The 13,614-nt window shown below is 38.2% G+C and overlaps 1 protein-coding gene and 1 pseudogene across 4 annotated transcripts in view; one reads left to right on the forward strand and one right to left on the reverse strand.

Annotated features, from left to right (window-relative positions):
- The window catches only part of PLCB1 (phospholipase C beta 1), a 683,394-nt gene that overhangs the window by 22,469 nt on the left and 647,311 nt on the right, over positions 1–13,614 (reverse strand). The window lies entirely within an intron of this gene.
- On the forward strand, positions 9,552–9,693 carry LOC123852251 (U2 spliceosomal RNA; annotated as a pseudogene).

Here is a 13,614-nt window from a genome sequence, read left to right on the forward strand (position 1 = left end):
GATTTGAATTCCATTATCTTGGTCAACAGTGCAGAAAATGACTAGTTATCGCCCAATCCATTCCTCCTTCCATGGGGTCTGCTGTGCTTGCATGGCACTGCCTAGGCAGGGACAATGTTTCCAAGCCCTTCTCACTATCTTTGCACCCAGGCGTTGACCATTTGACCAGTTCTTGCCTCTAGAAGTCAAGGCAGGACTTTTTAGAGGCATGCGAGGTATCTCTACTGTTTCTTTCCCTTTTCCAGCAAGGTTCTATAGGATGGTGGAGTCACATTATGAAAAGAACCTGGTGCTCTGAATTAGCATGTGGAAGCATGCTATCCACCAACCAGAAACACCCACACTGGACTTTGTTACATGGAAAAAAAAATAACATTTTATTGTATGAAGCAAGTGACATTTTGGTACTGTTTGTTACAGCAGCTAATGTTACGCTAACCAGTACATACTTGCATAAATAATTTATGTTGCATGATTTACATTAAGTTTAGAGGAATGCTGAACATACATGTAGATATTATAAGTGTTTCTCCTATTTATGATTCATCTTTCTTAGCCAATTTTTATACCATAAAGATGGCCTCTTAAAGGGGCTTATTTGATCATTATGAATTTAAAGTAGCATGAGAGAATAATCCTAACAATAAATCTTGAGTACTTCATAGCTATAAGAAAGAAAGAGCTAGTGCTATGAAACCCAGGGGCATTATTACTTTCCATCACTCTTGATCCATTTCTCTTCTACAAGGAAAATGCAGGCATGAAAAAAAAAATCTCCCTTTTCTTCTTTTGTTATCACTGGATTAAAAGTGTCTATAGAACCGATAGTGTATGGCTATAATGAAGTTACTCTTGTAAAGGCAGCCCTGGGTGACTTCAATTAAGTGCTATTGCAAATCAATGACAAAATATGGTTCCTTTTTCTTCTGCTTAGACAACAAGGCAGAGCTAGTCAGCTAAATCTTACTTTCTGCTTCCACCTTCTCATCAATTAACAATCTCCTGGCATGCACAACCCTGAGGTTGCTTCCAAAAACTTGGGTGATTTCTTCACATTATCCAATATAGAGGACTAAAATCCCTTCTGACAGATCATCAGCATCCTTACTTACACAGGAATAAATGTCTTCAGGGAAAGCTACTGGTGACAGAAAGTCTAGTAGGTTCTACCACATCTGTTCTGGTTCTTGGTTGGCCTTGCCAGCCAGAGAGCCACCATAATCTCAGATCATGGTACACAACCCTATGCTTGCAGTATAGTTCTGGATGGCAAATGCCACTGAATCATGGCTCAATCTCAACCTTTACCCATTTTTTGGCCTTTACTCTGGCCTTACTCTAAATTATTGAATACCCATTCAATAATTTATTCACTCATTTATCTAAAATGTAGTGAGTACCCGTCCACATACCTGGCACTGTGATTAATGCTAAGTGTAAAGATATGAATGAGACATAGCTCTAGTTTCAAGGAGTCCCCAGACCAGTGGGAGGATATGAAGCCTAAAACAATGATGTGATATGCTGAGATAAGTACCAAGATCAAGTTATAAGCAACATGCAGTAATAGCACAAAAGAGTTTCCCTGTCCTTGGTGTCACAGAGTAGGAATTACCTAAGACTCTAAGTACCGGACATCATTAAACTCCAGTCCTTTTGCATACTTGTCCAAGTGACTGCCACCAAATTTTATCAAGGGCCGACCTGTGTCACTTTCCCCTTACTCTCTGTTGCACATACAATTACATTACAAAATAATTTAAAAAGGAAAAATATAAGAACTCTGAATTATGTTTTAAAGACAGAGCCATTTTATCTAATTGTATGCCAAGTAGAATAAAACATCTAAAAGTTGAAAATATCCCATGATGCAGCAGAGATCAGTGACCTAGGAATAGTGGAAAACATGATTACATGCATAAGTTTTGATAGTGCAATCCAAAACCCCACTCAGAAACCTATCAACCTAATCCTTACCTATGAGTCCTAACTATGAATGACCATCTTTCAATACATGTCAATAAAAAAGATACGACAGAATTTTCAGCCATGGGTAGAATATTTCGGATTCCACTCCTAAGTTGTCTGACTTCTTCCGGGGTGGGAAAAACGTCCTCTGCTTAGCTCTTCCAGTTAGAATTAGATTGAAAATGTATTTCAACATTTTTTATCTGAAGAATATAACATACTTCTTGTGGTAATAATGATAAACACAGAAATGATTAGGGCAGGGGGAAGCAAAGTGTGTGAGGTTACACAGGACATCAGCATCACCTGGGATCTTGTTAGAAATGCAAGTTCTCAGGCCCACACCAAATGTACTGAATTTAGGAACTTTGGGTGTAAGGACTCAGTCATCTGTGGGTATCATTCATGGCTGCTTCTGATGAATCCTAAAGTTTGAGAACCACTGATTTAGAACATAAATAAGTTGTAGGCGATTCCTATATACACATATTATTGATAATCATTCATATATTTAGTTATTAAGTTTTGCCAAGACAGTAGTGTCAGATTTAGAAAATATTTTGTAAACAAATTTAGAAAATATTTTGTAAACACACTTGACTATTGTCAAGGTACTTATATCAGATACAAGGTATTGGGTTCAATGCCATCAAAAGTTGAATTATTAAGGCTATAACAATATAATCTTGGGGGGCTTTTCACTCAATTCTGGAGGCTAACTATAACAGTGAATATCATTGCCCAACATAGAACTCTGCAGAACAACCACTGCAATGCAGACTGCCTGTTTTCGCTAGTGGAGAGCATAGCTGGCTAGAAGTGCCACCCAGGAGTTGGCATATGTATACCCCAAGGGCCCTAACCCTTGGATGGAATAACTCTAAGGTGCATGTTCTAAATAGTCCTCCAGAGTTCCCTACTAGGACTGAGCACCAGTTGTCCACAGTCGTAACTTACTTGATAACAAACACACATTTTTATTGGCTGCCTTTGCTTTCCTACTTCACTTCCCTACCCCCTACTAGTTTCCTGGGATCACTTCTCAGGCACTCATTTTTATTTGATATTTATTTATTTGTTTACTTAGTTATTTAAATTCCAGTATAGTTAACATACAGTGTTATATTAATTTCAGATGTACCAGACCTTGAGGCAAGGATGTGTGTTCAAGGAATGTTTCTGAGAAGTGATCCCAAATGAGATCTATTCCTCACTTCTCAGAAACACTCCTTGTACTCACATCCCTGTCCCAGGGTCTGCTTCTGGGGGAACCCAAACTAAGACATTAACTTAGTTTGAGTTTATTAGCTGACATATTTTAGGTGTGTGCAAATTGCAGGGATTTTGAGATGGATGTGTCCCACTGTCTGATGCATGTTGGTATTATTTGACTTGCTTATAAACAGGAGTTCAAACTGCTGTGAAATTATTTCTGTGAGAAGAGAAATTGATGTACCGGAGAAAAGAAAGGCTGAAATGTGCCCAGCATAGTGATGATGCACATTTATTTCCCTCTTCATCCAGCAGCATATGGAACAGTGGGATAAAACCAAATGCCAATTGGTTCTGCTGTTTTTGTTACATAACATTTCTAGTGAAAGAAAGGCTATCAAGAAAAACTATGCTGAACACTGAGATGAATAAATAATGTGTGGTATAGTGAGCATATTCAAAAAGAGTTTATCCCATCAGAAGACCCAATGTATTCCAAATCTGTTACTGCACTGGATTTAAGAACAAAAATATAACCATATCCTTAAGAAAATTGCTTTTGCATAATAATTGAGTAATAACACCAGAGATATAATTAATGTATGTTTAAAGGAAGAGGCTTTTGCTTTAAAATAAATTTTTAATAACTGTCAAAATGCATTTTCAATGCTTTTCAAATAACTAAAAAGTTAATTGGCATTTCTTCTCTTTAGCCTGTCTTTTAATCAAATGCTCTGTCTCAAAGAAAATGGCCCATCTCAAAAATTAATGACTTTTCCATCATTTATGTCCCAAACAAACAGAATAAGTGCATGATTCTTTACTAACAGTTCCTGTGCCTTGATCAAATGTCATTAATACAAATACACAAATTAAACTTGTTTGCTTTATGCAAGTATATTTGCATTTCATACTTGTGAGCCAAATGCAATCAATATTTTCAAGTAGAAATGTCACTGATTGAGACATGAAACCTGATTTAAAATATAGTCTTTTGGATTAAAATTTAGCAGAAAAATAACTGGCAATTTGGCTTTCTTTCCCCTTTACTCATCCACAAAGTTTTGTTCATCTTCTCCTACTCCCCTAAAATATTTATTTTTATGTCTAATATTTATTTAATAAATCAGTAACCAACTTGGAAACCATATAACAGAATACAATTACAGATTTGTCTGTCAAGTCAAACATGGACACCATGATGGTATGGACTCTTTCAAGAAAGTTAGGTCTACTATGAGGTCAAAATAATGTGTTGAAAGTCAAGCAACTGATTGGAATTATTTAGTTTCTAATTGAATTTGGAAACTCATTGATGATTATCCTATCAGTATATGAACTCTTCTTGCGAGTTCTCTTAAGACATCAGGAAAATCATGTTCAAGAAACAAATGTGAACACACTGATAATATACCAATTTCTTGAAGAGAATAAGCCTTAAGATGCTTTTCCTGATTCACCCAGCATGGGTCCCTGTGGAGGTATGTGGATTACTTCAACTAATCACTGAATTGAGGAATGAATATTTATTGAGCACCCACTAATGTATATAATTGGCTCTAGGGAGTTGCTTGGGGAATCTTGAATAGTATATAAGTTGTTTCTAAAGGGTTAGAAACTTAAAAAATGTATAATTGGTGAGCCAAGGCAAAATCCTATAATGACATGAGCTAGTCATGCAAGATGAATTGCCAAATCAGTGAGTATTATTGATTTGGGAATTGTGAATCACTGTAGAGAGACTTGACTCTGAGTTATTCCATGAAATCAAAGTCTACAGTTACCACACATAAAACAAACCAATAGCCAATGCTTTAAGCACAAGGGTTTTCTTCTCCTACTAGGCCTTTAGTACCTGTTCTGTAATGACCATGACTATGAATATTTATTGAACATTTACTCTATGCTGGGTACAAGGTTAAGTGACTGGCATGGATTATCTCTGTGAATTGCCTCTTTGAAGTCTCCCATTATTCTAGGCAGTAAATACTATTATTATTTAATGGCTAAGTGACACAGCTAGTCACACAGTTGGTAAATAATGAAGTCAGAATTCAAACTCAGTTATTCTTTTTTTTCTTTTTTTAAAATATTTTATTCATTTATTTGATAGAGAGAGACACAGCGAGAGAGGGAACAACAAGCAGGGGGAGTGGGAGAGGGAGAAGCAGGCTTCCCACAAGCAGGGAGCCCAATGTGGGGCTTGATCCCAGGACCCTGGGATCATGACCTGAGCCGAAGGCAGACGCTTAACGACTGAGCCACCCAGGCGCCCCTAAACTCAGTTATTCTTAAATGACAGTCTCCAATTACGTATAATGACCTCCTCTCCTACCAAACACTAGCAAGAAGCCTACATATTTGTATTCCCTCAATGACTTGCTAGAATAAAAAGTTGGTGGGAGCTTTTTTGTAGAATAAAGGAGGAACAAAGGGAAAATTGATATATATATATATATATTATCACGGTAGGTAGACTGGAGAACAGGATATTATGGTTTTTTTTTTTTTCTTTCCTCCCCTATTCCCATTGTGTTATCCAGGTCTTATCACATTCAAGTAGATATTTATTCAGTTGAATAATCCATAACCTTTGCAGGAAAATATTTTACTTGGTCTAATAGACTTCAACTTGAGCCTATACTGGAAAAAAGACCTCAACAAGAAACAAGAAAGGTTTTTGACTTGACAGAAGACTGAGATAAAAAATTCAAAATGTTTTCAAAAGATAGCTAGAAGGCCATATCTAGAAGAAAAAGTTCTGCAACTCAGCTGTGTGGGATAAAATCACTTTATAAAGCCTCGATCCTCATAGTGTGGTTCTAGGACCAGTGGTATTGCCTCCATTCACCACAGAATTTGCATTTTTAACAAGATCTCCAGGTAATTCACATGTATATTAAAGTTTGAGAATCATGGGCTTAGAGATATTTGTTATGATTTTCATAATGTGGAAAGAAAGCTGAACAAGTACAGGCTGGGTTATTTTGAAATATTTTCTATTTGTCAGCAGATGATATTGACCAAAAAAGTTCCAGATTTGGTGCTTCATTAAGATGAATTAAAGCTATTGAGCCAGTCAAGAATGAGCTCACTTTTCTTAACTGCTGGCCTCAGAAGTGCATGAGCCAGTTAGGAATAGGGAGGGGCATCTTACCAGAAACAGGCTGTGTTTTGGAGTTACAGTAATCAAGAGATCGGTTCAGACACAAGGATAAACAAGTTCACCAATGGAATAGAATAGGTAGCCCAGAAATTAACCCATGGGTATATGGAACTTTGATATATGAACATGGTGGCATGGCAGACCAATGGGAAAAAAAGAAATTATTTAATAGATGAAGTTTTATTTTTATTTTTTTTAAAGATTTTATTTATTTATTTGACAGAGAGATAGAGAGAAAGCACAAGTAGACAGAGTGGCAGGCAGAGGGAGAAGGAGAAGAAGGCTCCCCGCTGAGCAGGGAGCTGGATGGACACAGGGCTCGATCCCAGGACCCTAGGATCATGATCTGAGCCGAAGGCAGCCGCTTAACCAACTGAGCCACCCAGGCGCCCCAATAGATGAAGTTTTAAAAAGATGGCCATCTATTTAAATAAATATGAAATTTGATCCTCACCACACACTATGTACAAAGATAAAATTCCAATAAAGATTCAAAAGCCAAAACTAAAACTTTAAAACTTTTAGAAGAAGTATAAATAAGTATATTTCAGACCTTGGGGTATTTAAGTGTTGCTGAACCAAGCCTCAATAACTAACATTAAAGCAAAAATTAAATGCTTTAAATTAAGAAATTTGTTAATCCAATGACAGCTTGAATAAAGTGAGAAACAAGTTATGAACTGACAAAGATGTTCACAACACACACATCTGACAAAAGCATAGGATTGAGAATATATAAAAATTGCTATAAAGCAATGAGAAAAATAACCTAGCTTAAAAAATAAGCAAAAAATACAAATAGGTATTTTACTTAAGGAACACATATGGCTAAAACCAAAGCAACAACAAACAAAAAGAAACGATCATTTTCTTCATTCTCTTCATCAGAGAAAGGCAAAAAAGGCCTCAATGCTATACCATCTTATACCTATTTATGGGAAATAGTAAGAAGACTGACTTGAATATCAACCGTTGACAAGTGTCTGAATCAACAGGGTCTCTCATATACTACCGAGGGAAGTGTAAAATGGTACAATTACTTTGGAAGACAATTTCGTATCATTTTGTAAATTCATATTCCCTATGACCTAGCAATTACACACTTTGGTATACAGCCAAGAAAAACTCTTGAACAGAGTTTGCATGCTAGGGGATGTGTGCAGGAATGTTCATAGCAGATCTGCTTATAACAGTGATAACCTGGAAATCCCTAAAATGCCCATCAACAGGAGAGTGGATACACAAACTGTAATATATTCATGGAATAGAGTGTTAGAAGTCAAAGTAAACTGGGATCACACCCAGCAATGTAGATAAATCGTATAGACATATAGTTAATTTAATTTTATTATTACTATTTTTTAAAGATTTTATTTATTTATTTGACAGCAACGCAGTGAGAGAGGGAACACAAGCAGGGGGAGTGGGAGAGGGAGAAGCAGGCTTCCAGCGGAGCAGGGAGCCCGATGAGGGGCTCGATCCCAGGACCCTGGGATCATGACCTGAGCAGATGCTTAATGAATGAGCCACCCAGGTGCCCCTTAATTTAATTTTAAAACATGTATTAGTATATACATAGAGAAAAGTGCATATATCATAATTGTAGTAGGTCAATTTTTAAAAAGACTGCATTTCCTCACTCCTCACTTGTGCCCTTTTTTTGTGTGAATATAATATGGCAAAAGTGACACTGTTCCGTTTCTTAAAACGCCTCCTGTGCTTCCACTCTTGCTTTCTGAACCCTACTACCAACATGTGAGCAAGCCTGAGCTTGCCTACTGGCAGAGGAGAGACCATTTGGAGAGATCCTGTTGTTCTGAGGCCATCTTAGATCGGCCTAAAGCCAGCTGACCCCCGAACTTGAAAGACAGTCTGGCCAAGATCAGCAAAGCAGTGTACCTGGCTTTTAGCTAACACATGTTTGAGGCCAATCAAGAGCAGAAGAATTCTCACCAACTTATGACTAATATTGAATACTTACTGTTTTAGGTTACTGAGTTTTGGAAATGGTATCAACAATAACTGGTACAATAAATGTATAGATTTATGGGTAGTTGTTTTTTTTTTCCCCCCCCCACAAAGTGACCACATCCATTTAACCAGCACCCAGATCAGGAAAAAGAATATTACCAACACTCCAGAAGTTCCCTTCTCACCACCTTCCAATCACTAGCCACCTTGTCCCCCACCCTATCTTAGTAGGATAGATAGCTATTCTTTTAACTTCATATACATGTAATAAACCATATATACTTTTTTTGTATCTGGCTTCTTTCATGTAGTATTTTGTTTGTGGAAATCATCCATTATTCTGTATGCCGTTGTGTCCATTTTCATTGCTGTATAGTATTAAATTGTGTGAATATGTTACATTGTATTTATTGATGTAATGCTTGATGGACATTTGGCCAGTTCCAGTTTGGGGCTATTACAAAGAGTGCAGCTATGACCATTCTAGTACATATCTTTTGGTGAATATATGTGCACTTTCTGTTGGTCTATCAATATATTTTTAAGTGAAAAACATAGGTCTCAAAAGATTATATATGGTATAATACTTGATCATGATAAATTTACATATATTCTCATAGTTCAGTAGATACTTTTAACTTCATTTGATGCTATTTTATGAAGTTAAAAACAACTAAAACCAAAAAATAAAATACCACAGGAATGTCAATAAAATGTCATAGGAATACACATGCATATGATGTATATACATGTATATATATATGTATGTGCATATATATATGTATAATGTATGTGGATTCATATACCTATGCAAATATAAAAGTACAAGAATTATACATACAAGATTGAGATTTACCTTGGAGGATAAGAGGGTGGGGAGAGAGAGGCAGGGATACCAGAGCAGGGAAAGCCAGTGTTCTTGTTTTTGTGTTGTATAATTATTTCACTGGTATTAATTATATTATAAATATATGACCAATATCATCTTGTGTGGACCCATTTGAGGGGTGTATCCTGAACTAAGGATTATTATTCATTCAATTCCGTTCACCTGATGTTACTTAAACTAAACACGTCTAGGGCTACCAAAATAAAGTATGTGGTTATCACCGAGGGGTCCCAAAAAGTCACCAATCCATGTGGTAATTTTATATTTGAAAATACTGAAGACCATAAAGTGTAAGTGGCTTGGCCAAAGTCATTCATATATTTTCATGACATGAATACAGTGTGAATCGCTTCTCGGCCTTTTGGCTAAGATCGAGTGTAGTATGAATCCAGTGTGAAAAAAGTACATTTTAAAAGTAAGAGATTTTCTCCTCTATTCTTTATGCTTGGTATGAATTCTGTTTCCTTACAAACGCCGAGTTCTGACGTTGGAAACATTGCCATCATAATCTCCAATCATACATTACTCACTTGCTTCTTAAAATAAGATGTTCTTGCTTTCCCCCACTTGAAGAAGTATTCTTTCTTTGGTGAGGTTCTGAACCTTCCTATTAAACTTGCTAGAATGCAGAATGGAGAAATTAGAAAGGTGGGTTGTTTTGTCTTGTCCTGTTTTGCAGGAAACGTCATTAATTACAACACATTTCTTGTATTTCTTAGAAGTTGGAGGGAGTCCTGAGTCAGGAAGAGCTGGTGATTTGGAATAAGTTTTGTTACAGCTGGGTGAACTTGACCTTTATAGACTTCCCTCCCAAGTCTAAATCAAGAGAGGGATTTGGCCACAGAATTACAATAGAAATACTAGCATCGTTTCCCCCATTTCTTATTGCTTAACTAAGAGCACAACTTGAAATATATTCTGGCCTTCATTTCTCTTATGAGCAATACTCTAGAATTGATGGTGGTGGGGAGGACCTGAACCTCACCTCACCCCCATTTTTGAAATGTCTGAATCTTCCTCCCTTCCAAAGCACATGCTCAAGAATGTCAGGAGGGTAAGATTTCCAGATCAATTCTATATTTTGGTCACATCCCCTTATTAATCAGATGTTTTTGCTACTTTCACAACAAAAAGAAATTCCAAAGTCACTGTGCACACATCATTAAAATTTCCCCTTTCCCTATTATGTTATTTAAACTTCTCCTACATATCAATTAGTTTGAAAAAATAAGTCTTTAGGCTATCCATTAATTGCTGCGCTGTAGACATGATCTGTATTTAAAATTATGAAAGGAAAATTAAGCTGCAGCGGGAAGGAGCCTTGGCTAACACTGAAGGCTTCTTAGCCCTTCAGAGAAGCAAAAGGAGATAATGGGGACAGGGAATACACAGGAGGCTCCTCTGTGAGTTTGTCATTCGCCAGCGTGGGATGTGAAAACAGACTGCTCCAGCTGTAGGCTCTTCTTCCTTGCTTTTCAGTTTTCATTTTGAATTCTTACTGTATTTGGTCATGCCCAGGCAGAAGAAAACGGTTGTCAGCCAAATGTCCTTTTCTAGTAGAAATTTATTATAAATAGTCTGAAGGCAACTGGCTTCATAATGAATTTCCCTACCCTGCCTCCCCCTTTCCTGCCCCCCCCAACAAAAGCAGCACATCTCAGTCTGCAATCTTGGGTAAGTCTGTGGGAGGTGAGAGGGGGTGGATGGAGGGAGAGGGGGGAGAGACGAGAGGTGTCACAGCTTACCCACCAGTGTCTTGACTTTAGTCAACGCTGTGGTTTTAGTGGAAGAAATATTACTTGTAAGGCAGAAGAGGTGGCAGGATTCCCTGTTGCTTGCCCAGAACCCCTGGGTTTTGAGGGTTCATAAGCTTCCCTCCCTCCCTAATCAAGGCTCTAGGCTGTGCTGAAAAACATCCTTTGCGATCTGTCTGACCCAGTCCTGCCTTGCTAAGTGGGGGTTTCAACAAGTGAGGACCCTGGAACTGATTTTTAAGAACTGGAAGGAGAAAGGAAAGATGGAAAGAAAGAAAGTGACTCATGGGTGACATTTTTCATACCCTCCCTACCCAAGAACAGTTTAAGTTTATGGATGTTTATTTTGCCTTCCTGTGCTCTTCCCCTTTTCTGTCTGGCTTCTTGTTTTTGCCTAGCTATGATTAATCATTTTGACTCCAGGTCTGGCAAAGCCAAGCATCACGGAGTCGTTCTTGCCCTCTAGTGGTGAAATGCTAGAAAGTACTAGAAATGCTTTGTGGTAAGTCAACGTTTAGTGCTTGGGGAAAGCATTTTCTTTGCAGAAGACTTTGGCCATAGCCCACTCAACCATATAAAATGTTTCAGTGTAGGAGACTGCTGAAGGGGCAGAAAACATCCCATTCTGGGTGTCATCATGTAGGAAATTCATATAGAAGAGAATCTTTCTAGGGAAATGCTTTCTTTTCCTTGATTGTATTGAATTTTTATTTCAGAGGCAGTTATTTTTAAGTCTTTACATTTCTCAGCACAGTACAAGTGTTCATAACATCACTACTTATTATAGTCATACGCTGGAAACAATCCAAGTGTCTATCAACCATGGAATGGATAAATAAATTGTAATGTATTCAAATACTGTATAACAATGGGAAAAAAAAAAAAAAAAGCCCAACTACGGCTACATACAACAACAACAAAAATGAAGCCAGATGCAGAAGACTACAGACTGTATGATTCTGTTAATATAAAGTTCTGAAACTTCTAGAAAAACTAATCTCAACATTGACTGAAATTAGAATGCTGGTTACTTCAGGATGAAGGTGATACTGATTGGACTGGAGCATGAGGGAAGCTTCTGGGATGTTGATAATATTCTGTATCTTGATGTACGTGATAACTTTATAACATTTTAAAAAACTGTCAAACTATGCAGTTACGACCTGGGCATTTAATTTTTTCCTCTCAGGTGTTCACCTATGGACTAATATTCTATTTCACTGCTTACTATTCCTTTGATAAATGCTCTTTTTTTCCCTGGATAAGCCACTTCTAAGAAACTGCAACATGTATATGTGTTTTTGTGTTGTCTTTAAACTCACACAGTTGTTAGAGGTTGTTTTTTTTAAAAGACTTACTTATTTTTGAGAGAGAGAGAACATGGGGGAAGGGCAGAGGGAGGAGAGTCTGCTCAAGCAGACTCCCCCATGAGCGTGGAGCCTGACACAGGGCTCAATCTCATAACCCTGAGATCATGACCTGAGCCAAAATCAAGAGTCGGATGCTTAACTGAGCCACCCAGGCACCCCTGTGACAGGTTGGTATTAAGGATACTTCCACTCAGCAGCTGCGTGATGCTCACCTTACCTCCAACGCCCTTGTCCCCCCATTGGTCATAAGGACTGTTGCACTATAAAGACAGTGTAACTTCTGCCCACCATCCAGGAGCAGTGAGAAAATCAGAGCCCACCTCCAGACACTGGGGGCAACCAAGGATGTGATTGTGCTGTTGTACTAAGTTCCCATTGCCTATAGGACCTAGCACTGGGGAGGTAGAAATGGCAGGTGAACAGTATAAGAAAACTATAAACATTACAAGGGAAGAAAGAGCAGGGGAAATCAGAGAGCAAATAATGCTTTTGGAGGTTTGTGGTGACTTCTGGCATGTTCCAATCTTAGTCTGTAGAAGTGACCCTGCCCACACTTAACCATCAATCCCAGAACACAGGTAGGTGATTCTTTCCTCAGTTTGCTTTTTGTTTAGGACTGACCCTCTGCTCATATGACTTCTGAAGATAAGGAAGAGGTGAGTAGAGTGGGTTTCCTGAACACCCAGGCCCATCCTGAGAACACTGGGAACACCAGGATACAGTCAGCTGGGTCCTGCACATTGAGGATTCCTTCGACTTCTTGGGATGGGCCCCGACATCAGTTCCAGAACAAGGGGAATAAGGCAGTTGAACAGCGTGGGCAGTGTGGCTATTCTCCCTTCCAGGGGCAGAGCCCAAGCCTGACAATAGACTCTTGCCTGGTGAGAGGGGGTTGGGTTTCCGTGGCTCAGTCCTGGAGGATAGCTTCGTTGTTCATGAAGAAAAATACTCTGTAATGGGGCAATTTTCTCAAGTTCTTCAATTGGGGGTTAGAAAAACAATCAACCTGTCTTTTGCAAGATGTAACAAGAAGACACTCACTAATCTTGGTAGCTACAGCTTAGGAGTGACACATAGTAAGCTCAGATGTGGCTGAAATGCCAGAAAAATTAAGAGGCAAAGAAGAACTACAAAATAAAGAAAAAGGGAAATGGGATGGAAGCATGGGGCTGATGGGAGCAGGTGCAGTGACCATGGCAGACATCACTAATCACTCATGGCAGTCTTTCAGGAGGAGCCTAGATAGCCACGGAATCCTGATCAAAGTCCCAGACATCTACCACC

The sequence above is a fragment of the Mirounga angustirostris genome, unplaced genomic scaffold, assembly GCF_029215605.1.
Source record: "Mirounga angustirostris isolate CCGP_5_RB_7025 unplaced genomic scaffold, mMirAng1.0.hap1 SCAF_10, whole genome shotgun sequence".
Lineage (NCBI taxonomy): Eukaryota > Metazoa > Chordata > Mammalia > Carnivora > Phocidae > Mirounga > Mirounga angustirostris.